Raw genomic sequence first — 21,106 nt, 5'->3', positions numbered from 1 at the left:
GCACACCACCTGCGAAAGGCAAGGTTCAAATGGCTCTGAGCACTATGGGACTTAACTTCTGAGGTCATCAATCCCCTAGATCTTAGAACTACTTAAACCTAACCAACCTAAGGACATCACACACATCCATACCCGAGGCAGGATGCGAACCTGCGACCGTATCGGTCGCGCGTTTCCACACTATAGCGCCTAGAACCGCTCGGCCACCCCGGCCGGCGAAAAGCAGGGTCCCAGCAACGAATCCTGGTGCAGCCCACAGATGTAATTTTCTACATATAATCATTCTAACATATAGAAATGAAAAATACAATCAGTAACATTTATTAGTCTTCCTACTGTCTATTTCGGAGCATTCTCCTTCCATCATCAGTGGATTTATCTTAGTTAGCAGGAGATGGATGATTCGTATCCTGTGGCACTTTATGGCAGCACAAGCGAAATGGAGTATCTTAGTACAATGGAGTATTGTTTTTTATGATTTGGCTCCTGGGACTACTATTGCCAGCTACAACAAGCTGAATTTTCAGTTGGTATTCATAACATTCACGGTCCAGCCTAGACTAAGGCTTTCACATTCATAGCAGCATATATGAGAGGCGTTCAATAAATAGTACAATAATTTTTTCTAGGCAAATTTCTGTTCAGGAAATGTGAAATTTGTTGTGGGACGTGATATAATATTGCCGCTTCAGCGCCTATAGTTTCATGATGTTCGTGTAGGTGGTGGCGATATATGTAGCCCTCAAAATGCCATCTGTAACGGAGATGCGTTCCAAGCAGAGAGCTGTCATTGAGTTTCTAGCGGAAAAAAATAGCATCGCAGATATTCATGGGTGCTTGCAGATTTTCTACGGAGATCTGGCACTGAACAAAAGCATGGTGAGTCGTTGGGCGAGGCGTCTGTCATCATCACAACAATGTCGCGCAAATCTCTCCGATCTCCCGCATGACGACCGGCCGTATACAGCTATGGCTTCCGCAATGTCGGAACTTACCGACTCTCTCATTCAAGGTGACCACAACCAAACACCTCGCTGCTCAACTGGACGTCTCTGTTGGGAGTGCTGACACACTCGTTCACTATTTGGGGTACTCACAGGTTTTTGCCCGCTGGGTTCCTCACCACCTAATTGAAAACCATAAACAGCAACGAAGATCCATCCGTATGGAATTACGACACTGCTCGTGACAATTTTTCGTCGAACATCGTCACATGCGACGAAACATGGCGACACCGTTTCGAACTGTGAGCAAAACGGCAATCCACGGAGTTGGGTCACACCACCTCTTCTCCAAAGAAAAAGTTGAAAACCGCACCCTCTGCCGGTAAAGTGATGGCGACGGTTTTCTAGGACTCCAAGGGGTTAATCTATTTGATATTCACCCTAACGATACAACGACAGTTTCTGACGTATATTGTACTACCATCAGGAAATTGAACATATGACTTCAACGCGTTCGTTCCCACAAAAATGCAAACGAATTTCTCCTTCTCCACGACAACCCAAGGTCTCTCATAAGTCTGCGCACTCCAGTCGAGCTCACAAAATTTTATTGGACTGTTCTTCCTCAGCCACCCTACAACCCGTATCTTGCACCTTCCAACGTTCATCTGCTTGGCCCAATGAAGGAAGCACTCTGTGGAAGCTCCGACGTCGACCAGTAGAGTGGTACCATGCGGGTATACAAGACCTCCCTGTAAGGTGGCGTTTGAAATAAAGGGTTTTGTAGCCAAAAGAGCGGGGAATAATATGGTGCATTGTAATCCCGAATAAAACCAACCCGCTTTCAGAAAAGAAACTGTGTTGCATCTTATTCTACGCCACTCGCATATTGTAAAAGAGGTAGCCATCGACGATATTCCTGTTTATTTGTCCACGTGACAAAGACGTTAACTGCTGACATTTTACTGATACGAAGCGGTAATGCTCGCGAATGGCTTGTGTGCGAGTGTGCGGGCAATCACTGCTCGTGCCAGCAGGCCATAAGCAATCGCGTGTTTGTGCAATCTGGCCGGAGATCGGTCCCTGCCCGACCACGCCATCCGTCTTCCATGTCTGCACACCACTCACGTGCTCGCCCTCTATGCCAGCGCGCCCCTCCTCCCTCCCCTCCCCCCCCTCCCACCCCCCTACACACACTGTTGCCCGAGAAAAATGCAATGCAAGTAGCAAAAAGCGTCCAGTCACTAACATGCATTCGCCAAGAGAGCACTATAACCACCAGCACCTTTCACTTCGTATTCAAAAGAGTACAACTACGTGGAAATCACATAATTGAAAGTGTAAATGCTTCTGTTTGCTGGTCAAGCTGCCAGTGTTCGCTAATGCGACGCGGATGCGGCATCTCTTATGAGCACACATGCAGCCTCTGTGGCATAGTAATTTCTGGTACATTTATGTAAGTCTGCAGGCTTTCGCTGCTGTTGTGACGGAAGTTAAAATCTTCTGGGTTATTAGGCCGCGTCATGTTTCATCTGAAAAGTTCGAAGTTTCGACCCCTCTGCTAGGGTCTTCCTCAGGATCTTTTGGCGTTCACTACTGCTAGAACACTGTCAGAGACGAGTGTCACGTGTACTTATAAAGCGGGAGTTTTCTGGCGTTCGTGCTGGAGAAGTGATGTTATTGGTTAAAATTAATATGGCAACCATTGATGGGCCATAGTCATACTTTTATAAAAGATTCGAAACATTTCTTAGAAATTATACGCACACTGAGGATATCTGCAGGTGACATTCTTGTTAGCTTCGATGTGACATCCTTATTTACTAACATTCCCAGTATCAGATACAATGGAGATCATAAGAGAGAATGTTGCTCCAGATGTTTGTGACTTAATTGAATTATGTCTTCGTTTGAGCTATTTTAAATACAATGGTGAATACTCTGAACAGGCTGACGGCCTTGCTATAGGCTCACCCATATCGCCATTTGCAGCTGACGTTTTTATGGAACATTTTGAGCAACAAGCGTTAAGTAGTGCTCCCTTGAAGCCTTCTTGTTGGCTCCGCTATGTGGACGATACATTTGTTATATGGTCACACGGCGAAGAAGAACTTCATGCGTTCCACAATTTCTTAAACGGAATCCACCCCAAAATCAAATTGACCTTGGAGGTTGAGAGTGAGGTCGGTCTCCCGTTCCTAGATGTGTTGGTGTATAGAAGATCTGATAACACTCTAGGTCACAGAATGTACAGAAAGACGACTAACACAAACAGGTATTTAGGTCGCACCACCATCCAGCCCAGAAGCAAGCAGTACTCAACACTCTGTCTTCACGTGCCTTCCGTATCAGCGATGATGACAACTTGGAATCAGAGTTGAATTTTTTAAAGAGGACATTGAAGGCAAATGGGTATGATAGTTATTCAATCGACGGGCTTTTAGGGGGTTTATTTATACCGCTAACAAGAATAACGAGGAACCGCCTTCTCACTCCGTCAGGCTACCTTTCGTTTCTGGGGTCACTGACCGCATAAGCAGAATTTTAAAGAGAAATGGTATTCAGACATCCTTCTTTAGTCAAAACAAAATGAAAGACTTTTTCCGACGGAAAACGGATGCTCCTGATTGCCTCCACAATGCAGGCGTCTATCAAGTGTCATGTGGCTGTGGCAAAGTGTATACAGGCGAAACTGGAAGAACTGTTGAAGAACGCATTATGGAACGCGAACGGCGGATGCAGCTAAAACACAGTGCAAAATCGGCAGTAGCGGAACATCACGAGAACTGTGGCTCTGACATCGATGTTAATAACGTACGTGTACTGGCTAAAGAAACAAACATTTATAGAAGAAAGTTCCGAAAAACGGTTGGAATTTCTAGGAATGCCTCTAATTTCAATAGAGAGGACGGCTATAGGCTTCCGGCATCGTGACTCCCCGCCATCAAGGAAGTAAATACGCGGACGCGGTGTGTGAGCGGCATAAACAGCGCGCTGCAAGTCACCTCAGCGGACAATAATATTTTGGGTAAACATTCCCCGTCTCTTGTTCTGTCCGTTTCGAATCTAGCCACTGATGACGATCAACCAATAGCGGTAGCAGGCATTTCAACCAATAACCCTTCTCCAGCATAAGTGTGGAACAGTGTCTTTCTATCCAATGACGATGGACCGCCAATAGTATCCACAGGAGATGAGCTACCAATGCCCCTTCTTCTGCATCAGAGTGGGAATATCTGCCTATGACTGTGGCCCATCAATGGTAGCCATATTAATTTTAACCAATAACATCACTCCTCCAGCACGAACGTCAGAAAACTCCCCTTTTATAAATGGACGCTACACTCGTCTCTGACAGTGTTCTAGCAGTAGTGAACACCAAACGATCCTGAGGAAGATCCCATCAGAGAGGTCGAATTGTCGAACATTTTAGAAGAAAAATGACGCGGCCGAATAACCTAGAAGATTTTAACTTCCTGGTACATTTGTTGGGTTTGCAGCTGCGTCCTAAAATCACACTGATGTAGTATCTCGTTGTTACGAGTAGTTGAGATCTTGACACGTGAAACTTAATGGTGCATTATTTCCGTTTTAAATCAGACTATGCCATAGATGATTAGAAAGCTGAAGTGATGTGAACTATGTTTAATGTTACTGTTTGTGTAATCTATATTTGTTTTTCAGTCTCTAAAGTGTGTGAGGACTATTTTTGGTCGGTTATGGAGGGAATTTGCGGCTTCTTGGCCTAACTAATTAATAAATTGGAGCAAAGAACTTATTTTCATACTAGTCTTTTCCCTGCGTCTTCTCTCATGTGTGTATGGAACACATATATTCCAAATGCATACTCCCCCCTCCTCCCCTCTCGCTGCATCTATCTCCTCCTTCCCAATCTCTCTGTCCACCTCATCCTCTCATATCTGTCGATCTCTTTCTCTCCACTATTTCTGCCTCACTTTTCCTCCTCCTCCTCCCTCTCCTTTTCCATCTCATTCAACCTTCTTTCCAACCATATATTCTTCTGCTGTCCCTATGTCCATATCCTATCCTCCATTTCCCCACCTTTATCCATCTCCTAATCTCGCCTCTTCCTCTTCCTCCTGCTACTACCCTCTTACACCTTATAACTGCTTCTAGCACCCTGCCTCCTCCTTCCCTACTCCCCTGTACATCTCATCCTAGCCTACACTCTCTCTCTCCATCTCCTTCCCCACTCCGTCTCTCTCTCTCTATTAATTTCCTCTTCCCTGCTCTCTCTGTCTATTTTATATCTCATCCTGCCTTTCTATCTGTCTGTTCCCTTCTTCTCTCTCTCTGTACATCACCTCTTCCCTCCTCTCTGCGTCCATCTCCTCCTTCCCCTTATCTCTTTCCACCTCATCCATCTTCCCCTCTCACTATGCATCTCCTTCCCCCTCTCTGCTAAACCGAGTCCATTTGGTCATGTAAGGCATCACTGGATACAGGGCAGCATACATTTCAGGGGTTAAGAAACCCTATTTTGCTTCTATTTCTGCTCCTTCAGGACCAGGAGGTTCTAAACCCAGAGCACTGATAGTCCTATAGCAAGCAGTATGTGCACCAAATTTATATGAAATCGATCGTTTAGGAGGAGATGCAAGATATACACACATACCTACATACACAGAAGCATGCCGCCTATTTTATGTATATAAGAATATCAGATTATGTTGAGTCTGGGTGATCTTCACTGGATAATGCGGTAGCTGAATGTGTGTTGAGTATACAGTTTTAACTCCAAATACCTTGTTCTGAAGAGCTTATAATCTTTTCAGTTATATGTCGGCGGCCATTGACCACATATCCAACCCATATCAGATGGCCAGAAGCATGTTGGTAGCCCATTGGTCAGTTTTGCATTGTTCGATTTTGTGTCAGTCCGAAGAAAGCGTGCGATTGATGAAACGGGTGAAAACCCTTACTGTCCGCACTGGTAATGTGCTGCCATCAAGCCTATATAAGAGCAAGGTATTTGACTCAGTTACGCGAAGTCAAGTCTGTGATAGCAGTTGTGAGTTGGTGGTTGGCAAGACTGAGCTTGCTGGTGAACAGATTTCCTTGGCTCTTGTTAAGACTGATTTTCGCCCTTCGCCCTCCAGACAGTGCATAATTAGGTGATTTTGTCCGAATGTCTCTTTAAGTGCCTAACAATGAAGTTTAGATTGTGGAAAGCTGAGAAATCAGAGCCGGCGCCCCTATGAACGCCTCAAAATAACTCATGGCCCACGTGCCAGAATACGTCTGTGTTGCCTTTCAGCAGAGTGCAGATGCAGTGCTACCGGTGGTGAACACTGGGTGGAAAATATGCAGCAACCCATACAATTGGCACTAGAATCTGATGCGGACCGCGTCGTAGGTATTATGAGGCGATATATGGTAAAACATGATTTCATGTCTTGCTTAAAGCAAGTCCACTGTCTCTCTTACTGAAATTATCCACTACTGTAATCTCTTCGGCCTCCTCAAGGACACAGTCCATATACAGATACACGCAAGAAACTGCATGTGCGTACATACACGGTGTTTCAAAAATGACCGGTATATTTGAAACGGCAATAAAAACTAAACGAGCAGCGATAGAAATACACCGTTTGTTGCAATATGCTTGGGACAACAGTACATTTTCAGGCAGACAAACTTTCGAAATTACAGTAGTTACAATTTTCAACAACAGATGGCGCTCTGGTCTGGAAAAGTCTATAGTACGATATTTTCCACATATCCAACATGCGTAGCATGCTGTTCAATTGTTTCTGGATTCTGGCGACACACCTGGTCTTTCAAGTGTCCCCACAGAAAGAAGTCACAGGGGTTCATGTCTGGCGAATAGGGAGGCCAATCCACGCCGCCTCCTGTATGTTTCGGATAGCCCAAAGCAATCACGCGATCATCGAAATATTCATTCAGGAAATTAAAGACGTCGGCCGTGCGATGTGGCCGGGCACCATCTTGCATAAACCACGAGGTGTTCGCAGTGTCGTCTATGGCAGTTTGTACCGCCACAAATTCACGAAGAATGTCCAGATAGCGTGATGCAGTAATCGTTTCGGATCTGAAAAATGGGCCAATGATTCCTTTGGAAGAAATGGCGGCCCAGATCAGTACTTTTTGAGGATGCAGGGACGATGGGACTGCAACATGGGGCTTTTCGGTTCCCCATATGCGCCAGTTCTGTTTATTGACGAAGCCGTCCAGGTAAAAATAAGCTTCGTCAGTAAACCAAATGCTGCCCACATGCATATCGCCGTCATCAATCCTGTGCACTATATCGTTAGCGAATGTCTCTCGTGCAGCAATGGTAGAGGCGCTGAGGGGTTGCCGCGTTTGAATTTTGTTCGGATAGAGGTGTAAACTCTGGCGCATGAGACGATACGTGGACGTTGGCGTCATTTGGACCGCAGCTGCAACACGGCGAACGGAAACCCGAGGCCGCTGTCGGATCACCTGCTGCACTAGCTGCACGTTGCCCTCTGTGGTTGCCGTACGCGGTAGCCCTACCTTTCCAGCACGTTCATCCGTCACGTTCCCAGTCTGTTGAAATTTTTCAAACAGATCCTTTATTGTATCGCTTTTCGGTCCTTTGGTTACATTAAACCTCCATTGAAAACTTCGTCATGTTGCAGCAACACTGTGTTTTAGGCGGTGGAATTCCAACACCAGAAAAATCCTCTGTTCTAAGGAATAAACCATGTTGTCTACAGCACACTTGCACGTTGTGAACAGCACACGCTTACAGCAGAAAGACGACGTACAGAATGGCGCACCCACAGACTGCGTTGTCTTCTATATCTTTCACATCACTTGCAGCGCCATCTGTTGTTGAAAATTGTAACTACTGTAATTTCGAAAGTTTGTCCGCCTGAAAATGTACTGTCGTCCCAAGCATATTGCAACAAACGGTGTATTTCTATCGCTGCTCGTTTAGTTTTTATTGCTGTTTCAAATATACCGGTCATTTTTGAAACACCCTGTACATTTCATCCAGTGCCACTGTTAAAGTCTCGTGTATTGCATACGAAAATGTTCTGCGTACCTACCTAACCCTACGAACTGTCTATCCCGTGTATAGTTTGTGGCAGGAAGACAGAATAACTATTGACTGCGCTTCCTTGGTCCCAAATCATTTCTAACAGAGCCAGCGGACGGAACAAAATATTGGTGCCAAATCTTTGCAAAATTTTCTCAGTTTTGGAGTACATTCTCTCAGCATAAGGAAGGAAACCAACTGCTGAATTTTCACTGTAAAAAAATCAGCAACCAGATACCCTTTATGAATGAATGGTTTATTCTACCGAGCCTAGTTTCGGGCTGGGTCGATCGTCTGATGGCAGCGACAATTTATCGTCTAAAACTCATGTTTTTGTATTGAGGAAAGGTTGTCTAGTGTACCTTATATTCAGCGTACCACATACCAATGATGTAGAACGCTATGCTTTAATGTACACGGTTTTCGGAAAGTTGTTGTGCAGTTACGACGCACTTGGGAAATAATGGCCACTAGCGGCTATACATATCTGATGAATCCGCTTAACTTTATTGGAAAAACGTTTCTGTAGATCTGAAGGTGGTATGTTTTCCACTCATGCAGTTATTTCAGTTTTGAAGTTTCAAAGCGTGCGTGAGAAATTGCAATGGACTACAGATTTTGCTGTTCCCCAGACACAAATGTCTGGTGCAGTAAGGTCCGACGAGCGAGTGGTCTATAGGATTTTGAACATGACAAATTCTCCAGAAACCTCATCCAGAAGTCGCATAGTATTGTTATCTGTGTTCGAAGTAGCTCCATCTTGTCGAAACCGTGAGTAGTTGATTTCATCATTCGTTAGCTGGCCATTGAAATTGTGCATCATTAAACAGTGACGGTCACTGCTCACAGTTCCTTCGGAAACATGAATGTCCAGTAATGCACTGTCTGGATACTCCCACCCACACTCCAATTTTCTGATAATAAAGTGCCGTTTAAAGCATATTGCGATGATTCTCCGTCGCCTGCAACCGTATGTTTTGTGTTAAAATGACCAGAGATGTGGAACTATCACTGGTCTGTGTAGGAGATAATGTTAAGAACATTCCTTTCAATAAAAAATGTAAACAATTCGCTTTTCACGATCCACATCTTTCAATTCTTACACGAGAATAATTTCATTGTTTCCCTAACTGTTTCACGTGCGGTTTCAACCCGATGCCTTTTTTCTGCTCCAACTTGCTCAGTGATTTTGCTGGGCCATACTGCTTGGGGTCAACAGCAACAATATCCAACAGCTTCAGTTTGTTTAGTTTAGGTGGTTTTTAAGTGCATTTGGGATTTAACAATGCGTCTGTTTCTTAGTAAGTTATTTCTAACTTACAAAGCAATCTATATCCGTATCCCATATTTCAGTACACAGCGAACTTCGGAACGCAAAGTATACAGCAAAAACCTTCCTTAAAACGTAAATGTGAGATTCGTACTAAAAATCTTCCCTGCAATCTGTAAAAAAAAATGTAAATGTCGCGTGACTAGGGCCTCCCGTCGGGTAGACCGTTCGCCACGTTCAAGTCTATCGATTTGACGCCCCTTCGGCGACCTGCGCGTCGATGGGGATGGAATGATGATGATAAGGACAACACAACACCCAGTCCCTGAGCGGAGAAAATCTTCGATACAGCCAGGAGTCAAACCCGGGCCTTTAGGATTGATATTCTGTCGCGCTGACCACTTTCTTTTTTTAATACAGCTCATTGCGTTTGGTCTGGGCGGACGTCACAAGACATCCATTCAAGTTGATCGTTGATTCTTCGACTCAGTTTTTTTATTGCAGAGAGCACGCAGCTCTCTGACCGAATACGCTGAGCTACCGTACCGGCTACCACTCAGCTAGCGGGGGCGGACTGCAATCTGAAGATGGGCTCAGACCCGAAAGTAGCTACAGTGAAAGAAACATTCATTCAAAACGTGTGGCTGATTGCAGTTCTCCTTCGGTGATATTTATGAAAACTGTCGCGGTGTTCTGAAATCACCATGGATAAAATAGCGCAAATTCCGAGGAACAGCAGATCCGACTATCAGAGTAACAATTATATTTGCACAATGACTTCAGGTATCCTCTTTCTTTTGGCAAGCTGTCAGCGTTGGAAAGACATACGCTCTTCGTACCAATGTTTCCATGAACCTGTGTGCGTTGATGCGGCAGACGGGAGCTCGCTGCATTCGGATACCGGTCGGTATGCGTCGATTTGCGGTGTCCCAGCACCTGTGTCCTCTTACAGTCGTTCAAATATAGTTTTCCGTACAGTACAGCATCGTCAACAAACAGCTGCAGATTGCTCCTGTTCCTTTGTATCAGATAGTTCATACGTATAGAGAACCACAGTGGTACTATCACACTTCCCTGCATCACTCCTGACGATACCCTGATCTCTGATCAACACTCGCTCTCCAGGACACCGTGCTGGGTTCTATTACTTAAGAAGTCTTCTAGTCACTCACAAATTTGAAAACCTATTCCCTATATCCGGACCTTCCTTAACAGTCTTCAGCGTGTGACTGCGTCAAATGCTTTCTGGCATTCTAAGACTATGGAATCTATCTATTGCTTCTCATCGATGGATCTCAAGGTATCGTGCGAGGAAAGGGCAAGTCAAGTTTCACATGAACAGTGCTTTCTAAAAGCGTGTTGATTTGTTAACACAAGCTTTTCTCTCACAAGGAAATTTGTTCCGTTAAAACTTAGCATACGCGTAAAAATTGTGTAGTATACCGACGTTAAGGATATAGTTCTATAATTATGTGGGCCCTTCCTTTTGTCCTTTTGTATACGGTAGCCACTTGCGCTTCTTCCAGTCGTTTTACATCGGAAGATGGCGGCAAGTGGGAACGTCGACAAATCGAGACAATTTGATTTTCGGATCTGTCTGCAAATCCATCAGACACAGATGTGCAGCCTTTAATATTTATTTCTTTATTTTGTGTGATGTCCTGTGCTGCGTGATTTTAACCGCTATGCGTAATTTTGGCCTCATAATAATTCAGGCTGGTAGTGTTGTCAGCATTTAGTCTGCCCAGCGGAGGCTTCTAAATAAACGTACGGAACGAGAAGGGAATATGAAAACAGCACTCAAAGAAATTGATATAATTGAAAACCACACGAAAAACGATATCATTGTTTCGGATGCGATGAAGTTTTGGAATGACCTAGAGTGTTATAAATATATTGCTTGATTTTTGTAATATTTCCATGTCATAAGATTTCTCTTTAGTAAATAGATATCCATAAATGAAGGAAACAGCAGGAAAAGAAATAATTCATGAACTAATACCTCGAATCAGTTGAAATACGACCCCAGTCTACTGCATAAATTTAGGTATGTATGAAACATGAAAACATAGTTCCAACATGTATCTATTCTTCTTTTCTTTTATTTGTAGACAGGATTTATTTGCACTTACGCAATACAGTCGCTGCATTTGTTCGGTTAGTGTTACTTGAGGTTCCGAGTAGTATGGAAATGGCGAGTCTGAGTCATAGTTCAAGCAGCTACCGCTAGTTACCGCGGTACTCGACGAAAAACCCTAGATTGCGTTTGCAGTAAATTCATTAAGCGAGATCACAAGAAATTTAAAACTCCAAGATTGCAATGCCGCTGCAGTTATTAACATCCAAGATAGCGGTGGTGTGAAATTAAAAAAAAAAGAAAGAAAAAAAAGGGGCATGCAAGATGACAGTGGCAGGAAAGTGCAAAAAAACCCTAGATGGTGATGTGAGAAATTAAAAAAATCCAAGATTGCGGATCTACATCTGTTGTGCTTTGTAATCCCCCTCCTCTGACGTTACAATTCACTGCACTCGTGTTTAAAATGTTTGTGTCAAATACTGTCCTTATTATATTAAGTGTGTGCATGCAGCATCAAAAAATTTATGAACTTCACTTGCACTGTGTAAATAGTATCATGTTCAAAAACATGTTCCTAGTACTACAGCAGTGTCACGTCGGAAAAAAGAAAATATGTAAGCTTCACCTGAATTCCGTAAATTGATTCAGCAGATTCTTCTCTCTATACCTCATAAACAGACAAACACACGCACACACTCCCTCCCTCCCTCCCTCTCTCTCTCTCTCTCTCTCTCTTTCTCTCTCTCTCTCTGTCTCTCTCTCTCTCTCTCTCTCTCTCTCACACACACACACACACACACACACACACACACACACACACAGACAGACATACACAACACACATGAACGAATGCACAGAGGTACTCCACTACAAAATAATCGAAAGAATTGTGTGTTTAAGAAAAACCAAATCAATTTACGAAAAGCGTCTTTTCTTTTGATGAATTTTTCAACTAGATTTATGTAGGAGCGTGTCTGGTTTTCGTGTAGTTTTGTGCCGCAGAAATCTTCTGCTACAGATTGCTACTTGTAATGTTCCAAGTGATACTACATTCTCAGGTTTATTTCCTGAACTGCTCGAATTTTAAATGACTTGGTAGACCAGTTAGGGGTGAATCCTGTCTCGAAAATTGTGTTTGCTAATTCTGACGAAATCACCGGCTCTGAATTTAGCTTTTTGAGGATCTACCATTTGTCTTTATTGTATGCAGCAGACAAACGGTTCGTATGTTTCACATCCACAGGACAAGGGAAATAACAGTTTAGTGCTGTTTTGCTAATGGCACTGTAGAGTACAGCAAAGTGTCATCATTGAGTGACTGTAGGAGGATATAGGATGACTTGAGTTTCTAGTTGATGTGATGAATGGCAGGTAGCTCCAAATGTAGGAAAAGCAATCCCGTAATGGTGGAATACATTATTGGTAATGTGCCGGTTGGCAGCGTCACATCGATTAAATTTCTAGGCATAACACTACAATGCGATATTAAATGGAACAAGTATATCAGGTTGGTATCAGGAAATGCCAGTGGCCGACTCCGCCAAATTGGGATAATTTTTTGAAATTGTAGTTCATCTACAAAGGAGACGGGATATATAACACTAGTACGACGCATTCCTGAGTACTTCTCATGTATTTGGTATCCCCACCAGTTGCGATTAAAAGGAGATATCGAAGCAATTCAGAGGCGTGGTGCTAGATTTGTTACCTGTAGGTTCGATCAGTAAGCAAGTTTTATTGAGTTGCTTGGTGAACTCAACTGGAAAACCCTACAATGAAGACGATGCTCTTTTTCTAAGCGAATGTTGAGGAAATGTAGAGAAGAAGCATTTCAGGTCGAGTACAGAACGATTCCACTACTGCCAACATACATTTTGCATAAGAAACATGAAGATGAGTGGTGATAGGGCTCTTACAGAGGATTATGAACAGTCGTCTGTCTCTCGCTCTGTTTGACAGTGGAACAGGAAAGAAATGGACTAGCATTTGTATGTGGTAGCTTCGGCTTTGCACCATACGGTGACTTGCCGAGTGTGTACGTAGATTAGCTGTAGATGTAGAACTGGTATCATATCAATTGTTCTATGTTATGGATGACTGTAATGATTAACTACATCTTGCGCAATATCAATCCATTTGAAAGAACTCTGAGAAGTGCAATGTTTAAATACCATACCTTTAAGAGCTCTGTTGAATCGCTCCTCAACTGAAACTTTAAAGTTAAAAAACGACGAGTAATGATTAATCTCGTGTTTTTGCAACAGCAACTTGAAATTCTTTGCCTAACATGGAAACTAACAAACTTGTTATACCTGGGTTTTCGTGAGTCTTACGTATGTCTTAAGTACATTGCTAGCGGCTTTTCGTGCGGGGGCCCCTAGTTTCCAGGAAAATCTATGTTTAAGTATTAGGCTTACTGTCCTTCACCCGAAACGTTACGGATGCACCGATCGGACGAGTTTAGAGCAGGGGGCTATGGTTCTTCGTTACCACTCTGGCGGTAGAGGTTCAAACATTGACCAAGTACCATTTTTCCAATTTCTTCGTACCGAAGGTGATTAAATAGTGTATGTCATGCAAATTTATTCAAAATTTCTTGCATAAGATATAACGATCAGCAGCTGTATAAAATATTAATTCAAATTATTCACTGAATCCTAATTTAATGACATAAGCTGCACTGGGTATAGACGTATTACCCAGCTGCGAGATATGAAATATTTATGACAGGCCGGGACTAGAAGCTGGATCTCCCGCTTAACGTGATATGTGGAAAATTCGGGTTCGAGTCCCGGTCCAGCACAGATTTTCATAAGTAACAATAGACTAATACCCATTGCTGATGATATCATCTAATTCACATTCAGGTAATAATTTGGAATAACATGAAAAAACAGTCGTTTTCATTGTAGTAATTTCACAAATAAAACAATAATCACAGCGAACTTTTTTCAAATGTGTGTTCCGTTTCTTATAGAATCGTCTTAATCGCTATAGCTTACATCGCTTGCTGTGCTACAACAGAATGGTATTTGTCGCGGAAGCAACCGAAACACAAATTCGTAGAGCACCAAGCACATTTAACCCTTTGACTGCTACAAACGTACCGCTGCATTCTGTGGGGAGCGCGGATCTTTTGTCGCCCCTATCTTCCCGCCAGCCCTGGGAGACCGAGTTGCCCGCTACCTGTGAAATGGTTTTGCCGCACGGTCCGGTGCCCTGCGCTCAATATTCCCTCAGCGCTTAGCGTGACGATTTTCGTCCGCCGCTTTGGGCTTCGCCGCTCGCAGTACAAAACACAGTAGACTCTTGACTACTTGGCGGAAAGTCAAGCCGGATAACAAATGACAGGATAGGCCGGAGTTCAATAAATTCTCTCTTCCGACCTCGGCCGCTCCATTCGAAATACCCTTTTTTATACTAAAACCTGAATTTACTAATACTTTCTGACTTCTTACGCTCTACATGTCACCCATTTCAGGCTCTTTATTTAAAACACGAAAGATCGCAAAAAGGAACAGTTTAATAATGCAAGCAGTTCGGATCTCCAAGAAGGGAGGGGGGAGGGGTTGAGGGTAGGGGTGGCAATTTCAAGGGACATCAAATTAATATTCTTGAAGAAAAAAACCTTCTTTCACAAAGCACCTTGAGCCGCGGCGCTCGTTACTGGCGCGCCAGTCTCTTGGATGTCCATTATCGATCCATCGATGTTTCTTATCTTTGCTAGCCTTGTTTTCGGCATTCGCGAGGCGACTCTCAGTTGACGTTCGCTCGGGCTACCTGCTGAGACGCCGCGAGGTACGAGGTGGAAGCAACCACGTATATGTGGAGTCGGTTGTACGCGGTCTGCCGGTTCAGCATGAAGGATATGTGTTGGCTGCCTGCCTGTCTGCTCTCCTGATTTTGCTCGCCGTGCCTTGCGACCGCCTAGCTTGGGTTGCTGCCTGGTGTATCCTATACGAGCCATACCAGACGTCCAGCAGAAGTTAAGCAGCATTGTGTTTCTTAAAATAAAAGGAGCAACTGTATAAGACCTTTTGTAACCAATTTTGTTGGCCTCTTAAGTGTGGCCTTCGCGTTCACACTGCCTTTGGGGAGAGCTAATTCTTTTAAATTTAAATAGTTGGGGTTCCCTGTCCTTTATAATACTTTGGGGGTTTTATTTGAATTTTCTCTTTGGGGTTCCATCCTTGTGCTTGGTTAATGTTTACTTGTGTACAGGGCAGTGATTCCTGGTTAAAACTCGGAGAAGGTGTTTGATGTTACTGCCGCTTCCGGCATTTGTCTTTTCAATTAAGTCTTATGATCTCTTCGATAGACCTGGTGTCACTCCTCGTTAATTAATGCTGGTTTATGTGTACTTAATTTTGACTTGGCCATTGGAATTAATATTTTGGAACGCAGTATAGCGCTAACGCAACCTTATTGTATACCACCTTGTGCCCCGGTCTAGTAGCTTAATATTCAGTGGCACGAGTTAGCTCCACTACCGGTTTTACTGATGTGCCCCCTTCAAAATCTTGTATTTCGCCCCATGCGTGTCTGGGAACACAGAGATGAGCTTTAGTGTGACTTCAGTGCTAGTCAGTTAATGGAATCTTCATTTTGCCTTGGCTTCCATTGAAGAGTTTGAGTGGAGCATAACGTGTTTGATTTGTTATTCATTTAATTACTGTAAGTTTGTTTATTTAATGGGGAACAAGACATTTAAAGACTGTTGGTATTAACTCCCCTAGTTGCAGGATGTTGCTAATTCGTTCCAAATGGCCTACTACTTATTCAATGGCAAGGCTGTTGATTAGTTTGTTACTGTGAGTACAAATTCACGCTATTTATTTGTTACGGACATTGTTGAAGTGTATGTGTCGTGAATTAATCACTAGCTACGTGTTTGAGCTAAACTGGTATAAACCTTACATTGCCTCCTTAAAATATGTTGCCAACAGAAACCCTTAAGACAACTAAGTTTTGTCACTGTTTATGTTAACCTTTACTGGGAGCAATATTTCATGTAGTTAAATTTTCTCTTAAAATGTGTATTTCTCTGATGTAATAAACGAGTGATAAAAGAAAAAAGCAAAGGGGCCTGGTCCTTCCCATTGTGTCCGGTTTGTAACACGTATCACACCTACAATCCAGTGCACGTTGGTCTATCGATTATTGATATGACTTTTAAACACTTCCCTGTAGGTTTTTGAAAATTTTTGAACACACTGATTTCTGAACGAATCATAAGTTGATTTTTGAATGAGTGCGTATTGTACGTGATATCTCTGCCAGGAAAATCCCCGTAGCCTCAAGAAATAAAAAACTCTACTTCAGACAAATGGGGAGGGGGCTATACGAACTGATCCGAATAAACCCGAGCGGGTGAACACCAATCGCTGTTTGTTTATGTGGTTGACTGGGTGTACAAATGAGAAGCGTTGTTATAATTACTAGCGCAATCCATAGATTCAGACTACCAGAGTGGAAATGAATGACCAACGGGAGTAACCGGTACGAAAGATTACGTATTATCTTCTTAGTGTACCGGTACCCAAGAAAATGAAATTTTGACAGAAAATTTTTGCCAGATCGGTGATTCGGACAGGGTTAGTGAAGTTAACAGGAGAGTAAGGTTTGACAATGGCAGGAATAGTTGCAGAATTTGTAACAATGAGATTGTTTGTTAGAACGGGGAAGGAAAAGAAACGCTGACATCACACAAATTATATGGAAGAATATGACGATTCCAAATTTATATCAAAGTTTCGTACTTCTACCACGTTTGGGTCTCAGGATGATGAACTGGAGCATATGAATGAAATGTGAATCTATTTCCTCACGTAAAACTTTTTGCTTGTAATAGGGCTAATAGGCATTTGATATTGGTACTATATGAATTATATTCCGTCGAGTTGTTTATGTAAATGAGGTAGATAAAAATGACCATTTGCGCCAAAACAGTCTCGCTTGTTTGACATTTGTTACATTTCCTGCAATATTAAAAAGGCCTATTTCGTTGTATCTAGCAGAAAGTGACAAAGTAAACGTAATGGAATTGAGAAACCACACCACTCTTGGGTACTAGTCATATTAACAGATTTTTCAATATTACATAACTATTGATTTTTCATGTAGCAAAACGTTTGACGAACTTTGACGAAGCAATAGATACCTTTGCAGAAACGAAAGCACGCCAAGTAAACCTCTAGCAGGAGTAAAGAGAAAAAAATGCTGGGAACCAATGATTGAACAAATGTGTACTGTCTAGCTTGTCTCTTGTCTTTACTGGTTTTATGTTTCCTATGTTTAATTTTATGTCACATAAAAGAAAAAGTTATTAACTAATATGCAATAAAGAGTGCAATATTCTAAAGAGCTCTTATTCTCCCGGCCAAAAATAATCCCACCCAGTATTAATTGTGAGTATTTTTTAATGGGAGGTGGGATGTCAATCCGGCCGACTGGAATTACGGGAGGCATCGCAGGACATTTTAATTTTCACTGTCCTGAATATAGGTTCGATGCTTCTATTACAAAATATACGAGTTTGAATTCTACAGAACGAATTACAGTGACGTGCGATAGAAGAATGCTGTGTGAAGAGAGGTGGCGCTGCACTTTGGGACACTTACGATCAATTAACATGTCTTACATTTCCTCCAGTATATATGTATTGTATATCAAACTCTTCAGGAAGATGTGCCCTACAAAATGAACATATTTTTTAAAAAATCGATTTTTGTTTAAAGTTTTGGTTCTCTATATCAAAGCGTCGAGTGGCAGGGTGGGGGGGAGAGGGAGGGGGCGCCACTACCAAGCTTTGGCCCGGTTGGGAAATATCGTAGATCTGGAGCTGTTTGGAGGTCTGATATGCAACTGAAGAAACAAAGAATACAGCGTTGCCGACAGAGCTGCTCTCTGCGTGTGTTCACTGTTGTTTGTGAGAACTGGAAGAGGCCGTTTGTTGTAGAGTAGTTCCGATAATTTATCTAATATTAACAATACAGTATGTACCACATAGTTATGACTCCAGATGTGCTAGAAGCGCCAAAGTTGAATAAAATATTTGGAAAGGCCACGCAGCATGTAGCAGGCGGCCGCTCTCTATAGCTTTGGAAAAGTACAGTAAATATAATAAATTAATCCTAATTTTACCTGGAAGAAGTATTGTCATGGTATTAATAAAGTAGGTCAGATAGTACGGGGGCCGGATAGTAACGAACTGTATAGCCAGGAGTGTACTATAAATACAGATACTCTAACAACTCAAGTTTTTGACTTTAAAACTCTTCTATAAATGAATCGCTGCATAGGCAAACACGCAGGTATGACAATATTGTTTCATGCCTAAGGACTACATCTTTCTTGGAGCTTTTAGTAGGATGTTAGAAGCCTATGACGAAAGCTATGTGTCGGTTTCGATTCATTTCGGTAACCTAGTGTTCTTTCATTGCTACGCTTCCATACATTTTCTAGCCTACATATACTCATAACTGTAATAAGGAAAGGAAAAATACATCAGTGATATCGCTCTAGTACATTGGAAGTCTTTGGGAGTCATAGAAATAACTTTTTTACTCCACGTTTTTTCGTGCCGTTCACGAATTGTCAGAGACGCGGTTGAGCGGAGATGAGGGCCGCTAATGAAATACTTATCATCCGATTTTAAGAAAACTTCACTTGAAAAAGAACTGAGTTACTTTTCGTTATTCGTCTTAGTTCTCATGCTGCATCCAATGAGATAGAGCACTGCACGATACTTTAAGATTTTTGTAGAGGTAAAAATACAGTGCTTAAACTTTGCGTATGGTTCGTTTTACGTCACTGATTGCAGTCAATGAAATGTAGTTAAGATATCGAAATTGTATTGAAAGCTGAGAGCAGGGTTATGTGTATCATCGTTCTCAATGTTGTGGATTGGCAAGACAGCCAACCCACTATGAGAGGAAGCCGAAAGGCACGCGTTTTAGCTCACGCAGGCTGGCGTGAGGTCTGGAACAGGTCAAGGAAATGAGACTAACAAAAAACGTACGTAGCTGCTGGAATACTTAACTTTAATCCATAATTGGTGGACATCGCTGTTGATGGTACATGTTTTACAGCATCAATAGTAACTGGTAATGGCGCCTTGCTAGGTCGTAGCAAATGACGTAGCTGAAGGCTATGCTAACTATCGTCTCGGCAATTGAGAGCGTAATTTGTCAGTGAACCATCGCTAGCAAAGTCGGCTGTACAACTGGGCGAGTGCTAAGAAGTCTCTCTAGTCCTGCCGTGTGGCGGCGCTCGGTCTGCAATCACTGATAGTGGCGACACGCGGGTCCGACGTATACTAACGGACCGCCGCCGATTTAAAGGCTACCACCTAGCAAGTGTGGTGTCTGGCGGTGACACCACACTTAACATAATTGGTTTTTATATCTACGAGAGGGCTGCAGGAATTGTCGAGAATGTGCGTGACTAGACATGCCGAGCGCTACGAAATACACGTCATCCGATTTCAAGGAAACTACTTGGTCAAAAATCTACTCTTTCACATCTTACTGTATCGTTTCGTCACTCGACAATCGACTAAATTTCCTTTGATTATTTGAGAAAAAATTTGATTTTTTTCGCATCTTACACTACTACGTCTTCACTTGATAGAGAACCGAACAATTTTTCGTTATTCGTCTTAGTTACTGTGCTGCATCGAATGAAATAAAGCACTGACCGATATTTTAAGATTTTTATAGAGATAAAAGAACATTGCGTGGACTGTGCGTATGGTTAGTTTTACTCATTGATTGCAGTGTATAAAATGAGCTAACATGTCGAAATTGAATTAAAAATGAGAGCAGAGCGGTATGTAGCACCGCTCTCAAGATATTGGCTGTTAGATCTGCTGGAGGGTTGCGCCTAGTGTTCTTTCCAAGCGAAGCGTGAATCATATGCTCATAAGACCGGTCGTATTTCATTAAGTAGCACACGAAGAGGTGCATATTTTCCCATATCATTACTACCTGAAACATTTTTATCTCTCGAGGTACAGACGTAACTATAATTTTTTTCAATGGAAAGATATATTTATTTTAACAGCATTTAACATCTTGTCAAAATAGAATATTGTGGCATTCGACACATCAATATTTAGGATATTCTATGTGAGGCGCCCAGCTTTAATCGAAACCTGTTTATTGTTACGTCACAAGATGTAATTGCTAAATAAGTAAATGTTTTAATTATTTCGGTTTCCACTGAAATCTTTCGTTCATTTACATTCCTTAGAACGCGTTATAGCTACGTGTAATGATATCAGCTTGCCAACCAGTCTCTCTGACATCACTACAGCAACGGCTTTTATATGTAGATCTGATTTTCTGCTTCAGTTTCTTTTACCCCGCGATGCGAAGAACCAGGTGTAATTGCCAGTCACCATCTTCATGATTTCTTTCTCTGTAAAACCACAGCGGCTAACATTTTTCTCAGTCGAAAACGAAGATGAAATCAGCAACAAAAATAAGATCAGAGTAGCAAACGCATGCAGGCTGAAAGATGGAAAGCTGCTGAGCACTCTGGGTGGAAATGCGGCTATTGAACTGCTATAGCTGGTCGCTAAGAGCCTTGCTCATTAACGCGTCTGGTCCACCAAAATACCAGAGCGGCTGGTCGTATTGAGACTTCCGGATTACAAATACAGCAACAAGGGGGTGTTCGTTCACATGTCCAGAGCACCTGACGGCAGGATAAATGACCGTGGGGACAGTAGCAGCAGCGTGTGTTAACGTGTTCAGAGCAGTTAT

This window comes from Schistocerca americana, chromosome 3 (assembly GCF_021461395.2).
Source record: "Schistocerca americana isolate TAMUIC-IGC-003095 chromosome 3, iqSchAmer2.1, whole genome shotgun sequence".
Lineage (NCBI taxonomy): Eukaryota > Metazoa > Arthropoda > Insecta > Orthoptera > Acrididae > Schistocerca > Schistocerca americana.
This window is presented reverse-complemented; position numbering follows the sequence as displayed.